This window comes from Rutidosis leptorrhynchoides, chromosome 10 (genome assembly GCF_046630445.1).
Source record: "Rutidosis leptorrhynchoides isolate AG116_Rl617_1_P2 chromosome 10, CSIRO_AGI_Rlap_v1, whole genome shotgun sequence".
NCBI lineage: Eukaryota > Viridiplantae > Streptophyta > Magnoliopsida > Asterales > Asteraceae > Rutidosis > Rutidosis leptorrhynchoides.
In genome coordinates, this window is record NC_092342.1 from 129,370,719 (window position 1) to 129,389,006 (window position 18,288).

Consider the following 18,288-nt stretch of genomic DNA (forward strand, 5'->3'; position numbering starts at 1 on the left):
CGGTTTTTGATGGTAAGTTTATTCAACTCTCTATAGTCAATACACAGCCTAAATGTACCATCCTTCTTCTTGACAAACAAAACAGGAGCTCCCCATGGTGATGTGCTTGGTCGAATGAAACTACGTTCTAATAGTTCTTACAGTTGGCTTTGCAGTTCTTTCATCTCGCTGGGTGCAAGTCTATAAGGAGCACGAGCTATTGGTGCAGATCCTGGTACAAGATCTATTTGGAATTCAACAGATCGATGTGGAGGTAGTCCCGGTAATTCTTTCGGAAATACATCGGGAAATTCTTTTGTAACGGGAACATCATTGATGCTCTTTTCTTCAGTTTGTACTTTCTCGACGTGTGCTAGAACAGCATAGCAACCTTTTCTTATTAGTTTTGTGCCTTCAAATTACTAATAAGATGTAGCTTCGTGTTGCCCTTTTCTCCATACACCATTAAGGGTTCTCCTTCTTCTCGTACAATGCGAATTGCATTTTTGTAACATACGATCTCTGCTTTCATCTCCTTCAGCCAGTCCATGCCAACTATTACATCAAAACTCACTAACTCTACTGGTATCAAATCAATCTTAAAAATTTCGCTACCCAGTTTAATTTCTCTATTCCGGCATATATAATCTGCTGAAATTAATTTACCGTTTGCTAATTCGAGTAAAAACTTACTATCCAACGGCGTCAATGGACAACTTAATTTAGCACAAAAATCTTTACTCATATAGCTTCTATCCGCACCCGAATCAAATAAAACGTAATCAGATTTATTGTCAATAAGAAACGTACCCATAACAAGCTCCGGGTCTTCCTGTGCCTCTGCCGCATTAATATTGAAAACTCTTCTGCGGCCTTGTCCATTCGTGTTCTCCTGGTTCGGGCAATTTCTAATAATGTGGCCCAGTTTTCCACATTTATATCAAACTACATTGGCATAACTTGCTCCGACACTACTTGTGTGACGACCCGGAAATTTCCGACCAAATTTAAACCTAACCTTTATATGTTTCTGACACGATAAGCAAAATTTGTAATGTTGAATCTCAAAAAGTTTGGAACTACATTCATGTAATCAATTACCCTTTGACCATGTTTGACGATTCACGAACAATTATGTGTATATATATATGTATATATAATATATAATAACTGAAAACATTAACAAAGTATTTGATATATATGATACTTTACATGAACGTATTTGTTTCGATATATTTATCGATAGAATTAAGAGATAATATCAAATGATTGAATTATCAGATACATTATGATATGATTACGGGCCAATGTTATGAGGTCCACTGTGATTTAAGAAATTTATTCTTTTTGACAATATTCGGAAAATGGTAAAGTGATCTATAAGTAAGAACGTGGAGTGTAAATAACTTAGATGTTGATATCGACAAGTTAAGTAACTCGACATTTTTCATTAAGATGATTTCATACGTTTATTAAACCTTTGGATTTTATCCCATGCTTCACCAACAGACTGTAATTTAAAAACTTGAAACCTATTATGAATATATATAATTCTACTTTTCTAAAATGTTTTATGATATAACGATTTAAATTAATATTAAATATATTTATACGCGTATTATACGTACATAGTTTTATACTTTTATTATACTTTAACTTTACCTTTACTTTACTTTTACTTTACTTTTACTTTACTTTAACTTTAATAATTCACTTTAATAATTCACTTTAATAATTCAATTTAATAATTCATACTTTAATAATTCACTTTAATAATTCATACTTTAATAATTCACTTTAATAATTCATACTTTAATAATTCACTTTAATAATTTAAAAATCTATTATAAATAGAATTCAATAGGTTTTATTATTTCATAGAAACTTGAAAATATATTTCTCTAAACTCTCTCAATCGAATTACATATATATATTTACTTAGTATTATTTCAAGATATTATTAGTATACATAAAATACTACGACGGAGTTATATTTAGACGATTTCAAAATAAGTTTTCAAACGGGATAGAGCTAAGGAAATTATGGGTTATAGCTTTGGAGGTTATGGATATTGTTCGAGGGTATTGCTCGTGAGGTCAACCTAACTTTTATCATTTTCGTTGCGTCTACGTACTTTCCTGCAATATTGAATCACAATATTGATACGTGAGCATTCATATCTTATCTTTTATATATTAATAGTGTATCCCTGACTAGTGCTCGAGTATATATGATTATGCATGTTTGTATGCTTAGTTTCATCATTAAATAGTTTATGATAAATCACGAATTTGATACATATGCTACTGAGATAAGGTATATGATATGCATGTCGTTGAAAAGCTAAAGAAAAATTAATAACTTTTCATTTAGAAATCGTGTGGGTTCGATGAACGGATTAAAAGATATGGTCAACTGAATTATTATTAATTTTAATATTATTATTAAAACGATTATTATAATTATTATCAGTTGATGTTATTACTAAAATTATTTTTATTACTAAAAATTAATATTTTTATTGAAACTATCATTTTATTATTTTTATCATTATTATTATTATCAATATTATTTAATCAAATAAATATGCGTACAAAGATATTTTTACCACACGTAATATAATTACATTAATAATACATACCACTGTATTTTTTTGATATTAAGTGAATTTTATAAATTTTATTACTTGAGATATATAAAAGTATATTTTTATCATATATGAATTTAAATATAAATTTTTATTTATTAATAAATGACTTGTATTATTTAGTATAATAAGATCTGATAAATATATTTAAATATATAAAACGACTATATATAAGTTATATAATAAACATGTATAGATTTTGGAAGTCATTTTGGGTCAAGTTGACTTTTGTTGACTTTTGCATGTCGGTCTCGAGCATTAGGATTGTGATACACTACGACCTGACCTAAATTGTTAGACATATATTGACCAACATATAAATATATATATACTTAATATAGGTTCATGAATCCGAGACAAACCCTGCACTTGTTCAGTGCCGTCATATACATAATTGCTACGAAATACAGTATTGTGAGTTTCATTTGCTCCCTTTTATATATATTTTTGGGACTGAGAATACATGCGCTGTTTTTATAAATGTTTTACGGAATAGGCACAAGTACTAAAACTAATTCTACGTGGGTTTAAACCAGAAATATACCCTTAGCTTGGTAACATTAAACTACTTGTCTATGTACGGTAGGCGCGAATCCTAAAGATAGATCTATTGGGCCTGACAAACCCTATCCTGACTATGGGATGCTTTAGTACTTCGAGGTTATTTTAAACACACCTGATCTGGTGTACTTCAGAGGGTAAAACATGAACGTTAAGGCTTGTTACCGGGTGCCTACAACTTATAGAATACTTTTATACACTTGCGAGTGTACATATATTTATAAACGGAAATCTTGTGGTCTATTAATATATTGAAATGATTGATATGATAAACTTATGAACTCACCAACCTTTTGGTTGACACTTTTAAGCATATTTATTCTCAGGTATTAAAGAAATCTTCCGCTGTGCATTAGCTCATTTTAAGGATATTACCTGGAGTCATTCATGACATACTTTGAAAGACGTTGCATTCGAGTCGTTGAGTTCATCAAGATTAATATTAAGTCAATTATAGTTGGATGTAATATGAAATGGTATGCATGCCGTCAATGTTTGATGTAAAGAAAGTTTGTCTTTTAAAAACGAATGCAATGTTTGTAAAACGTATGATATAGAGGTCAAATACCTCGCGATGTAATCAACTATTGTGAATCGTTTATAATGTATATGAATGGGTCCTTTCAGTTGGTATCAGAGCGGTGGTCTTAGCGAACCAGGTCTTGCATTAGTGTGTCTAACTAATAGTTGTTAAGATGCATTAGTGAGTCTGGACTTCGACCGTGTCTGCATGTCAAAAGTTTTGCTTATCATTTTTAGTCGGAAATCATCTACTTACCATCCTTAGGAAATTACCTGCTTATCATTCTTAATTCTAGACGCGTTTTCCTACATTTATTGCATAATAGTGTATAAATGAATTCTTATCTTAGCATATCTGTTACTGTGAACTTTGACTGACATCTTTCAAAGATTCCTCCGTAATTTATGGGATTTTGGTATTATATATACATATGTAAATTATATATTGAAGAATACCAAATCTAAATTCTACAATCTATTTCATACCAAAAAATTCTTTCCCTGATCATACAAGATGGATCCCTCAACCAGTTCAAGTTCCTCGGATTCCGACAGCTATGCCGATATGGATTTCCACATGAGCTCCGAAAGCAGCGTGACCGGAATGGATCAACCAATTAGCCATCATCTATTCTGGATGAATTGGGGATGGGTTCGAAATCAATTTAACCATTGGAGACAAGAAGAAGGTGATCCTTTCCATCCACCACATTGCCCTCTTGGCAATGAACCTGAAGCACTTACCGACGAACCTGTCCGAAACACCATTTTCTCTCTCATTTCCAAAGTATCTCGTCATGATTATATACTACACCAAATTTTAGATCTTATTTATCCGCTCGTCCGAACCGACAATCACCCCGGTGTAATAGAAGAAGTCAACGAGCTTCGCGCTCGGGTAGTGGCTTTGGAGAATATGGTGCAAAGGTTACAAACACCAGTAGCAGCACCAGCAGCATAACCAGTACCACCATCAACAACATCAACAGTACCATTACCACCACCAACAACAACCACATCGCAAACCTCAACTTCACAATCTGTCCCACGAGCATCGACGTCATACGCCATGTAGATACCAAGGAATACCACAACGATGAAGTACTGATTCATAACTTCATTGGGAAAACATTCTACGAAGATTATGTAATTTCTAAAGTTTAGAAATTATCTATGCTAGCCTTAACCATAAATCAAATGAGTTTAATTTAATATTAACTCATTAAATCTATATTATATCTGAAGAAATATACACATATATTTTCCATAAAGACTGTAATAAAATTCTTTTGTACAAAATATTAATTGTGAAATTTTTTTAACGGGTAGGTAATACCCGAGAGATATATAAATTCACAATTAATATGTTACATTCTTCGAATCTGATTCAGCAAATCATCCATTATACTCCCTACTTTCACAATAATATACATTCTTTTATAGAAATCAAAACAACCATACTCATTCAAAATCTAATTACATATTCTGATTTTGAAATCTCAGAATTCGATTCAAGATATAACCGAAATCATCACTCTTATATTTCTACATCTTTCAAAACTATACTTTGACTTCAAAACTGTCCTAGAACCTCATTTCTATTCATGGAACTCACAAAAATATTTGTATCATTCAAAATCTTAGAACATCATATGTATATTAACAATTACAATATGTGTTCAAACACTTCGAAATTATTAAAGACATGCGAGATGATGATCCAACCACACATTACCTACTGCCATGCACCTGAAAAGCTCTCGAAACCAAAGTTATAGTTTAACACGTATCCGTGTCAGATCCTTTGATATTTATTACCAAATATAATTTTTCAATCTCTTTCCAAAATAGACAGTTTTGTCATAGCTTCAACAAATCACCTTCATTTGTTTATACGAATAAACCTTATTATAACAATTACCCCTTCATCATTGTTACCGGGGAACCTTTCATATCTCGCCACATTAGCAGTAAACTTATCAAAAACTTCATTAACCTTCGACTTAAGCCTCTCCGAAAAGCCACTATACTTATTCATTAAAACCCCATCATGTACTCACCTACATCCTGTAACAATAATTATCACACCAACTACTGGGAATTAGCAATCAGTATTTTGAATTTCGCGACAATTTTACGTAAAAAGTTATATGTATACATATAACGTCTATCTCCTAGACTTACATACTTCGAATGTGAATTTTCTGAAAAACATCCCAAACTATGAACTAGTTCTCCGAAATTAGAAAAATGCTGATGAAGCAGCAAAAACTGTAAACGACTTTAACCGTCAAAAGTTTGATGATAAAGAATAGTATGGTGGTAAAGCTGAGAAAAAGAGAAGGTTTGAAACTGGAAAACGGATTGAGCAGACCATGAAGGAGGCTGTGGACAAATCACAAAGACTAAACCTGCCTTCAAAGGATCCAAATGATTCAGAGTCTACTGAAATAGTTAGCAAATACCTTACTTCTTATTCTAAACCTTCACAGACAAATCTTCTTCATCATCCATCTATGTTAAGAATTCTAAGATATTATCGTATCTTTTATTATAAATATCTTCGATATTCCTGAAGATATTTTCACAACTATTCTTATCCAAAATCTTCTATCTATTCACAATATCTGCGTTACAACATAAAAAGAAACTGTGTTAGTTTCTAAATTCTGAAGAAAAAAATTCGAATTTAAAATAGGAATGTTTTTGAAGTAGTATTGGGAACTGAAGCATGAGTTAGTATAATATAATGACACTTGATCAATGTGATTATATTACAGTAAGTCATACTGAGTTTCTAATGGAACGTGATGATTCACAGAACATACCGTCATCATGTACTATTTACACGACTCTTACATTCTACCCAATTTCCAAACATATTAAGAACATATCATCTTGATAGCTCTATATTTTAGGATATTCTGGTAATTTGCCAAATCAAGATCGTGCCATTACGATTTTCTTCTTGGAACATTAACTATGTTCATCCAAAAATTCATATCTACAAATTCTGGACCATTATCCGCTTGACTTAAGGTCGGGAAGAGAAAACGAAAGCATGAAGCTCCGAAATATGATGGAGAATATAAAGACCGATAACAACCCCGAAATTACAAACCTTGTATATCAATGCGTATAGCAATATAAAGACACGTGAGGATGAAAAACACAATAACCCCAAGGTAATGGTAGAAGAAAATAACTTCCTCCGGTGGTAGATGAAAAAGAAGAATGACAGATATGAAAGTTAAGAGTATATCAAGAATCAATACTGGATGAAGCATATTAACGAACGCTTTAAAGTATGAATTGGGGAGAAAGACTAGAAGGTGTGAGCTGTGGAAATAAAGAAATGAAGGGGCGGATTTATAGTAAAATATCAGACAGAGAAATCGAGACAGATTATCTCATTTAATCAAATAAGATCCTGATTTCCTTAATCGCCAAAGAACCAAATCTTATTGCAAATATTTTCTTTAAATTCCATGAATTCCGGAAATCAATCATAACTACGTCATAGGTTAAAACGAATATACGTTTACTCATTTCACTCTCTTGCGATAGCTTCACTTATACTCTTCGCGTAATCAAATTGTTTTATCTATATTACTCAATGATGATAAAACTCTATTTATCAACTCACATTCGTCATGAAAACATTTTTAAAGTTAGCCATGACGACCTCGATCAAATTTCGGGACGAAATTTCTTTAACGGGTAGGTACTGTGACGACCCGAAAATTTCCGATCAAATTTAAACCTAACCTTTATATGTTTCTGACACGATAAGCAGAATTTGCAATGTTGAATCTCAAAAAGTTTGGAACTACATTCATGTAATCAATTACCCTTTGACCATGTTTGACGATTCACGAACAATTATGTGTATATAGATATGTATATATAATATATAATAACTGAAAACATTAACAAAGTATTTGATATATATGATACTTTACATGAACGTATTTGTTTCGATATATTTATCGACAGAATTAAGAGATAATATCAAATGATTGAATTATCAGATACATTATGATATGATTATGGGCCAATGTTATGAGGTCCACTGTGATTTAAGAAATTTATTCTTTTTGACAATATTCGGAAAATGGTAAAGTGATCTATAAGTAAGAACGTGGAGTGTAAATAACTTAGATGTTCGATATCGACAAGTTAAGTAACTCGACATTTTTCATTAAGATGATTTCATACGTTTATTAAACCTTTGGATTTTATCCCATGCTTCACCAACAGACTGTAATTTAAAAACTTGAAACCTATTATGAATATATATAATTCTACTTTTCTAAAATGTTTTATGATATAACGATTTAAATTAATATTAAATATATTTATACGCGTATTATACGTACATAGTTTTATACTTTTACTATACTTTAACTTTACCTTTACTTTACTTTTACTTTACTTTTACTTTACTTTAACTTTAATAATTCACTTTAATAATTTACTTTAATAATTCACTTTAATAATTCATACTTTAATAATTCACTTTAATAATTCATACTTTAATAATTCACTTTAATAATTCATACTTTAATAATTCACTTTAATAATTTAAAAATCTATTATAAATAGAATTCAATAGGTTTTATTATTTCATAGAAACTTGAAAATATATTTCTCTAAACTCTCTCAATCGAATTACATATATATATTTACTTATTATTATTTCAAGATATTATTAGTATACATAAAATACTACGACGGAGTTATATTCAGACGATTTCAAAATAAGTTTTCAAACGGGATAGAGCTAAGGAAATTATGGGTTATAGCTATGGAGGTTATGGATATTGTTCAAGGGTATTGCTCGTGAGGTCAACCTAACTTTTATCATTTTCGTTGCGTCTACGTACTTTCCTGCAATATTGAATCACAATATTGATATGTGAGCATTCATATCTTATCTTTTATATATTAATAGTGTATCCCTGACTAGTGCTCGAGTATATATGATTATGCATGTTTGTATGCTTAGTTTCGTCGTTAAATAGTTTATGATAAATCACGAATTTGATACATACGCTACTGAGATAAGGTATATGATATGCATGTCGTTGAAAAGCTAAAGAAAAATTAATAACTTTTCATTTAGAAATCGTGTGGGTTCGATGAATGGATTAAAAGATATGGTCAACTGAATTATTATTAATTTTAATATTATTATTAAAACGATTATTATAATTGTTATCAGTTGATGTTATTACTAAAATTATTTTTATTACTAAAAATTAATATTTTTATTGAAACTATCATTTTATTATTTTTATCATTATTATTATTATCAATATTATTTAATCAAATAAATATGCGTACAAAGATATTTTTACCACACGTAATATAATTACATTAATAATACATACCACTGTATTTTTATGATATTAAGTGAATTTTATAAATTTTATTACTTGAGATATATAAAAGTATATTTTTATCATATATGAATTTAAATATAAATTTTTATTTATTAATAAATGACTTGTATTATTTAGTATAATAAGATCTGATAAATATATTTAAATATATAAAACGACTATATATAAGTTATATAATAAACATGTATAGATTTTGGAAGTCATTTTGGGTCAAGTTGACTTTTGTTGACTTTTGCATATCGGTCTCGAGCATTAGGATTGTGATACACTACGACCTGACCTAAATTGTTAGACAGATATTGACCAACATATAAATATATATATACTTAATATAGGTTCATGAATCCGAGACAAACCCTGCACTTGTTCAGTGCCGTCATATACATAATTGCTACGAAATACAGTATTGTGAGTTTCATTTGCTCCCTTTTATATATATTTTTGGGACTGAGAATACATGCGCTGTTTTTATAAATGTTTTACGGAATAGGCACAAGTACTAAAACTAATTCTACGTGGGTTTAAACCAGAAATATAGCCTTAGCTTGGTAACATTAAACTACTTGTCTATGTACGGTAGGCGCGAATCCTAAAGATAGATCTATTGGGCCTGACAAACCCCATCCTGACTATGGGATGCTTTAGTACTTCGAGGTTATTTTAAACACACCTGATCTGGTGTACTTCAGAGGGTAAAACATGAACGTTAAGGCTTGTTACCGGGTGCCTACAACTTATAGAATACTTTTATACACTTGCGAGTGTACATATATTTATCAACGGAAATCTTGTGGTCTATTAATATATTGAAATGATTGATATGATAAACCTATGAACTCACCAACCTTTTGGTTGACACTTTTAAGCATATTTATTCTCAGGTATTAAAGAAATCTTCCGCTGTGCATTAGCTCATTTTAAGGATATTACCTGGAGTCATTCATGACATACTTTGAAAGACGTTGCATTCAAGTCGTTGAGTTCATCAAGATTAATATTAAGTCAATTATAGTTGGATGTTATATGAAATGGTATGCATGCCGTCAATTTTTGATGTAAAGAAAGTTTGTCTTTTAAAAACGAATGCAATGTTTGTAAAACGTATTGTATAGAGGTCAAATACCTCGCGATGTAATCAACTATTGTGAATCGTTTATAATGTATATGAACGGTTCCTTTCAACTTGCTCCACCATTACTCGTTCTGACACCATTTGTTCCTTTCGTTCTGTTAACCCATGGTCCGTAGACCTCACACTTCGCCGCGCTATGACCATTTCTTTTACACTTGTTGCAAAATTTGGTGCAGAACCCCGAGTGATACTTTTCACACCTTTGGCATAGCTGCTTCTGATTGTTGTTGTTGTTGCGGTTGTTATTGTTTTTGGGATGATTGTTGTAGTTATTGTTGTTGTTGTTGTGCCATTTGTTGTAGTTGCGATTGATGTTGTGATTGTTGGGATAGTTGTTGTTGTTTTGGTGACTCTTATCACCGTTTTCCTCCCACTTTCTTTTGACTAACTTCACGTTGGCCTCTTCAGCCGCCTGTTCTTTAATTCTTTCCTCAATCTGGTTCACTAGTTTGTGAGCCATTCTACATGCCTTTTGTATGGAAGCATGCTCGTGTGAACTTATATCTTCTTGGATTCTCTCCGGTAACCCTTTCACAAAAGCGTCGATCTTCTCTTCCTCATCATCGAATGATCTCGGACACAATAGGCACAATTCTGTGAATCGTCTTTCGTACGAAGTAATATCGAATCCCTGTGTTCGCAACCCTCTAAGTTCTGACTTGAGCTTATTGACCTCGGTTCTGGGACGGTACTTCTCGTTCATCAAGTGCTTGAATGCCGACCACGGTAGCGCGTAAGCAGCATCTTGTCCCACTTGCTCTAGATAGGTATTCCACCATGTTAACGCAATACCTGTGAAGGTATGCGTAGCGTACTTCACTTTGTCTCCTTCAGCACACTTACTTATGGCAAACACCGATTCAACTTTCTCGGTCCACCGTTTCAATCCGATTGGTCCTTCGGTCCCATCAAATTCTGAAGGTTTGCAGGCAGTGATTTCCTTGTAGGAGCATCCTACACGATTTCTTGCGCCGTTAGCTGTATTGCAAGATTCAGAGTTATTGTTGGTATGTTGCGTGGCCTGTACTGCGGCTATGTTTGAAGCAAGAAAGGCACGAAATTCCTCTTCGCTCATATTCAAGGTGTGTCGAGTAGTCGGTGCCATTTCCTTCAAAATAGTCAAATGAAACAATTTAATCATACAGAATATTAAGAGTAGTCAATAGTATCTCGTAGCATAATATGAACTCATTTATAAAAGCTTTTTCTTCATATTAGCGTTTTATAAGTTTAAATTCGGGTACTACCTGTAGTGACCCGAACTTTTCCATGTTTATATATATTAATTGAGATTGATATTTACATGATTAAATGTTTCCAACATGTTAAGCAATCAAACTTGTTAAGACTTGATTAATTGAAATATGTTTCATATAGACAATTGACCACCCAAGTTGACCGGCGATTCACGAACGTTAAAACTTGTAAAAATGACATGACAATATATATATATGGATATACATATGGTTAACATGAGATTATGATAAGTAAGTATCTCCATAAGTATATTAACAATGAGTTATATACATATAAACAAGACTACTAACTTAAGGATTTCGAAACGAGACATATATGTAACGATTATCGTTGTAACGACATTTAAATGTATATATATCATATTAAGATATATTAATATATCATAATATCATGATAATATAATAATTTAACATCTCATTAGATATAATAAACAATGGGTTAACAACATTAATTGAGATCGTTAACTTAAAGGTTTCAAAACAACACTTACATGTAACGACTAACGATGACTTAACGACTCAGTTAAAATGTATATACATGTAGTGTATTTAGATGTATTAAAATACTTTTGGAAGACTTCAAGACATATATCAAAACACTCATACTTAACGAAAATGGTTACAGTTACTTTCCCATTCTTTTCTTTCATCAAGAATTCTAGTCGTATTCTTACCCGTATTATACACAGCTTCAAAATGTACTTACTATGGGTATATACCAATAGGAACTAGCATGGGATTCCACTCTTGATTATGTCATGTATGACTAATCAATTTTAACTTCTACCATGAGCTAGTCAACTAACTAGAACTCCTTTTAACCCCACTCACCACTCACCAATTACCACTCATCATTCACTCCATTTCACTTCCAATTCTCTTTCTAATTCTCTATCAACACACACACACTATTATGAACGTATTTTTCCAGTAGTTAATCATCATCTTCATCAAAAATCACTTCAAGAATGAAGCTATAATCATCATAGGAAGAACACTTCAAGAACACTTCAAAAATCCCTTCAAGTTTACTAATTTACTTCCAAGCTTTCTAATCCATTCCAAGTAATCACCTAAGATCAAGAAACCTTTGTTATATACAGTAGGTTATCTTTCTTATTCAAGGTAATATTCATATTCAAACTTTGATTCAATTTCTATAACTATAAACTATCTTAATTCGAGTAAAAATCTTACTTGAACTTGTTTTTGTGTCATGATCCTACTTCAAGAACTTTCAAGCCATCCAAGATCCTTTAAAGCTAGATCATTTCTTGTCACTTCCAGTAGGTTTACCTACTAAACTTGAGGTAGTAATGATGTTCATAACATCATTCGATTCATATATATAAAACTATCTTATTCGAAGGTTCAAACTCGTAATCACTAGAACATAGTTTAGTTAATTCTAAACTTGTTCGCAAACAAAAGTTAATCCTTCTAACTTGACTTTTAAAATTAACTAAACACATGTTCTATATCTATATTATATGCTAACTTAATGATTTAAAACCTGGAAACACGAAAAACACCGTAAAACCGGATTTACGCCGTCGTAGTAACACCGCGGGCTGTTTTGGGTTAGTTAATTAAAAACTATGATAAACTTAGATTTAAAAGTTGTTATTCTGAGAAAATGATTTTTATTATGAACATGAAACTATATCCAAAAATTATGGTTAAACTCAAAGTGGAAGTATGTTTTCTAAAATGGTCATCTAGACGTCGTTCTTTCGACTAAAATGACTACCTTTACAAAAACGACTTGTAACTTATTTTTCCGACTATAAACCTATACTTTTTCTGTTTAGATTCATAAAATAGAGTTCAATATGAAACCATAGCAATTTGATTCACTCAAAACGGATTTAAAATGAAGAAGTTATGGGTAAAACAAGATTGGATAATTTTTCTCATTTTAGCTACGTGAAAATTGGTAACAAATCTATTCCAACCATAACTTAATCAACTTGTATTGTATATTATGTAATCTTGAGATACCATAGACACGTATACAATATTTCGACCTATCATGTCGACACATCTATATATATTTCGGAACAACCATAGACACTCTATATGTGAATGTTGGAGTTAGCTATACAGGGTTGAGGTTGATTCCAAAATATATATAGTTTGAGTTGTGATCAATACTGAGATACGTATACACTGGGTCGTGGATTGATTCAAGATAATATTTATCGATTTATTTCTGTACATCTAACTGTGGACAACTAGTTGTAGGTTATTAACGAGGACAGCTGACTTAATAAACTTAAAACATCAAAATATATTAAAAGTGTTGTAAATATATTTTGAACATACTTTGATATATATGTATATATTGTTATAGGTTCGTGAATCAACCAGTGGCCAAGTCTTACTTCCCGACGAAGTAAAAATCTGTGAAAGTGAGTTATAGTCCCACTTTTAAAATCTAATATTTTTGGGATGAGAATACATGCAGGTTTTATAAATGATTTACAAAATAGACACAAGTACGTGAAACTACATTCTATGGTTGAATTATCGAAATCGAATATGCCCCTTTTTATTAAGTCTGGTAATCTAAGAATTAGGGAACATACACCCTAATTGACGCGAATCCTAAAGATAGATCTGTTGGGCCTAACAAACCCCATCCAAAGTACCGGATGCTTTAGTACTTCGAAATTTATATCATATCCGAAGGGTGTCCCGGAATGATGGGGATATTCTTATATATGCATCTTGTTAATGTCGGTTACCAGGTGTTCACCATATGAATGATTTTTATCTCTATGTATGGGATGTGTATTGAAATATGAAATCTTGTGGTCTCTTGTTACGATTTGATATATATAGGTTAAACCTATAACTCACCAACATTTTTGTTGACGTTTTAAGCATGTTTATTCTCAGGTGATTATTAAGAGCTTCCGCTGTCGCATACTTAAATAAAGACGAGATTTGGAGTCCATGCTTGTATGATATTGTGTAAAAACTGCATTCAAGAAACTTATTTTGTTGTAACATATTTGTATTATAAACCATTATGTAATGGTCGTGTGTAAACAGGATATTTTAGATTATCATTATTTGATAATCTACGTAAAGCTTTTTAAACCTTTATTGATGAAATAAAGGTTATGGTTTGTTTTAAAATGAATGCAGTCTTTGAAAAACGTCTCATATAGAGGTCAAAACCTCGCAACGAAATCAATTAATATGGAACGTTTTTAATCAATAAGAACGGGACATTTCAGTTGGTATCCGAGCGTTGGTCTTAGAGAACCAGAATTTTGCATTAGTGTGTCTTATCGAGTTTTTTTAGGATGCATTAGTGAGTCTGAACTTCGACCATGTTTACTTGAAAAATGATTGCTTAACAAATTTTGTTGGAAATATATATTTTTAACATGTGAATATTATGTGATATATTAATCTCTTAACGCGTTTGATATTATGTGATAGATGTCTACCTCTAGAACAAGTCCCATTGACTCACCTAATAATAATGAAGAGTCAAATATAAATTGGAATGATTCGTGGACTGATTCACAAGTTCCCGAAGAGGAACCGGAAGAAGAGTCGGAACCGGAAGAAGAATCGGAACCGGAAGAAGAATCGGAACCGGATGAAGAAATAGAACCGGTGGGGGAAATAATAAAACGGTTAAGTAAAAGAAAATTCTCAACCAACCGACCAAGGTTAATTATGGTCAATGGTGTTTCCGCCAAGGAAGCAAAATATTGGGAGGATTACCAATTCTCCGATGAATCGGATTCCGACGAGAATTCCGATGATGTTATAGAAATTACCCCAACTGAATTTAAAAAGGCAAAAGAAAATAATAAGGGAAAGGGCATAAAAATAGAGAAATCTAATTCTAACCCCTATGAACTTTATATGTATCGTCAACCCCCGAAGTCCTTAAGTTGTAACAATGACCCGGGAACCTCTAAACCACCAGGTTTTTCTAAACCAATGTGGAAAACGACGGCTCGTATTAGGGGAACATCATATATCCCTAGAAACTTGGTAAAATGAACCAAAACCGAAGAAGAAGAAACAAGCGAGTCGGAATAAGATAGTTGTATTCGTGTGGTGTAATATATGTAATATAGTGTGCTTATGCTTTATGATATATGTAAAAATTGCTTGTATTAATAAGTATTTTTTTATGAATCTAACTCTTGTTCTATTTTACAGTATAAAAACACAAAATGGATAGACAACCCAATATTTTAAGAGACCTACCCGGAGACATGATTGATGAAATCTTGTCTAGAGTCGGTCAGAATTCTTCGGCACAACTATTTAAGGTGAGATCAGTTTGTAAGACATTCGAAGAATGTTCCAAGAATGCCTTGATTTATAAAAGGCTTTCGTTTGAAATATGGGCGATATCACATTGGGAAATCCATAAGTTACGATGTGTTTACTTTGACGCATATATTGCGGGGAACCCAAATGCTATTTTACGCAATGGGTTAAGAAATTATTTTGACTCAATATATCCGAATATTGGACTTCGTGATTTAGAAAAAGCGGCTAACATGCAACATAAAGAAGCATGTTATGCTTACGGATTAGTAATGTTCGCTTCTCACCAAAGTGAGAACAAGAACATCGGGCTACAACTATTAAACAAAACGTTCCCACAAGTGACGGAGTCGGTAATTGGGGTAAGAAATGAGGTTTTTAGATTGTTACGGGACTGTTGGACATTACGTAACCCTCGTCCCTTTGACGACGTTACAACACGCTGTCTTATCAACGGCCATAACGGTTATGTTCCAAAGACCAAGGATGGGAAGTAATCCTAGTAAAACCAGAATGCATGACTTGTTTCTGGACGTATGAATTACGTGTCTTTAGTGCCTTTACTGAACGACTTGTGTACTAGCTAGAATTATCTTCACAACCATCTTGTATCAAATTTATTGTGTGCTATATTTCATGCTATATGTAAAATAAGCGGTATTGTAAGTTTGTAAAATATTGTGTAAAAGTTTGAACGCGAAATATTATTATAATCAGTTTTTCATATAGAATTGTAGTAGTTGAATTGTATATTAGCTACTAAGTATGAACTTAACGGGTAGGTACTACCCGAATTTAAACTTATAAAACGCTAATATGAAGAAAAAGCTTTTATAAATGAGTTCATATTATGCTACGAAATACTATTAACTACTCTTAATATTCTGTATGATTAACTTGTTCCATTTGACTATTTTGAAGGAAATGGCACCGACTACTCGACACACCGTGAATATGAATGAAGAGGAATTCCGTACTTTTCTAGCTTCAAACATAGCCGCAGTACAGGCTGCGCTACATACCAACAATAACCTTGGATCTAGCAGTACAGGAAATCATGTAGGATGCACCTACAAAGAATTCACTGCCTGCAAACCTTTGGAATTTGATGGAACCGAAGGACCGATCGGATTGAAACGGTGGACCGAGAAGGTCGAATCGGTGTTTGCCATAAGTAAGTGTACTGAAGAGAACAAAGTGAAGTACGCTACGCATACCTTCACAGGTTCTGCGTTAACATGGTTGAATACCTATCTAGAGCGAGTGGGACAAGACGATGCGTACGCACTACCATGGTCAGCATTCAAGCACTTGATGAACGAGAAGTACCGTCCCAGAACCGAGGTCAATAAGCTCAAGACAGAACTTAGAGGGTTACGAACCCAAGGATTTGATATTACCACATACGAAAGACGATTCACAGAATTGTGCCTATTGTGTCCGGGAGCATTCGAAGATGAGGAAGAGAAGATCGACGCGTTTGTGAAAGGATTATCGGAAAAAATCCAAGAAGATATAAGTTCACACGAGCCCGCCTCCATACAACAGGCATGTAGAATGGCTCACAAACTAGTGAACCAGATTGAAGAAAGAATTAAAGAACAGACTGCTGAAGAGGCCAATGTGAAGCAAGTCAAAAGAAAGTGGGAGGAAAACGGTGATAAGAATCACCAATACAACAACAACAGCAATTACAACAATAATCGCAACAATTATCCCAACAATCGCAACATCAATCGCAACTACAACAAGCGGCCCAACAACAACAACAACAACAACAACAACAACAACAACAACAACAACAACAACATCAACTACAACAATCATCCCAACAACAATAATAACCGCAACAACAACAACAATCAGAAGCAGCTATGCCAAAGGTGTGAAAAGTATCACTCGGGGTTCTGCACCAAATTTCGCAACAAGTGTAAAAGAAATGGTCATAGCGCGGCGAAGTGTGAGGTCTACGGACCAGGGGTTAATAGAACGAAAGGAACAAATGGTGTCGGAACGAGTAATGGCGGAGCAAGTAGTGTCGGAGCAAGTTATGCCAATGTAGTTTGTTATAAATGTGGAAAACAGGGCCACATTATTAGAAATTACCCGAACCTGGAGAACATGAATGGACAAGGCCACGGAAGAGTTTTCAATATTAATGCGGCAGAGGCACAGGAAGACCCGGAGCTTGTTACGGGTACGTTTCTTATTGACAATAAATCTGCTTATGTTTTATTTGTTTCGGGTGCGGATAGAAGCTATATGAGTAGAGATTTTTGTGCTAAATTAAGTTGTCCATTGACACCTTTGGATAGTAAATTTTTACTTGAATTAGCAAATGGTAAATTAATTTCAGCAGATAATATATGTCGGAATCGGGAAATTAAACTGGTTAGCAAAACATTTAAGATTGATTTGATACCAGTAGAGTTAGGGAGTTTTGATGTGATAATCGGTATGGACTGGTTGAAAGAAGTGAA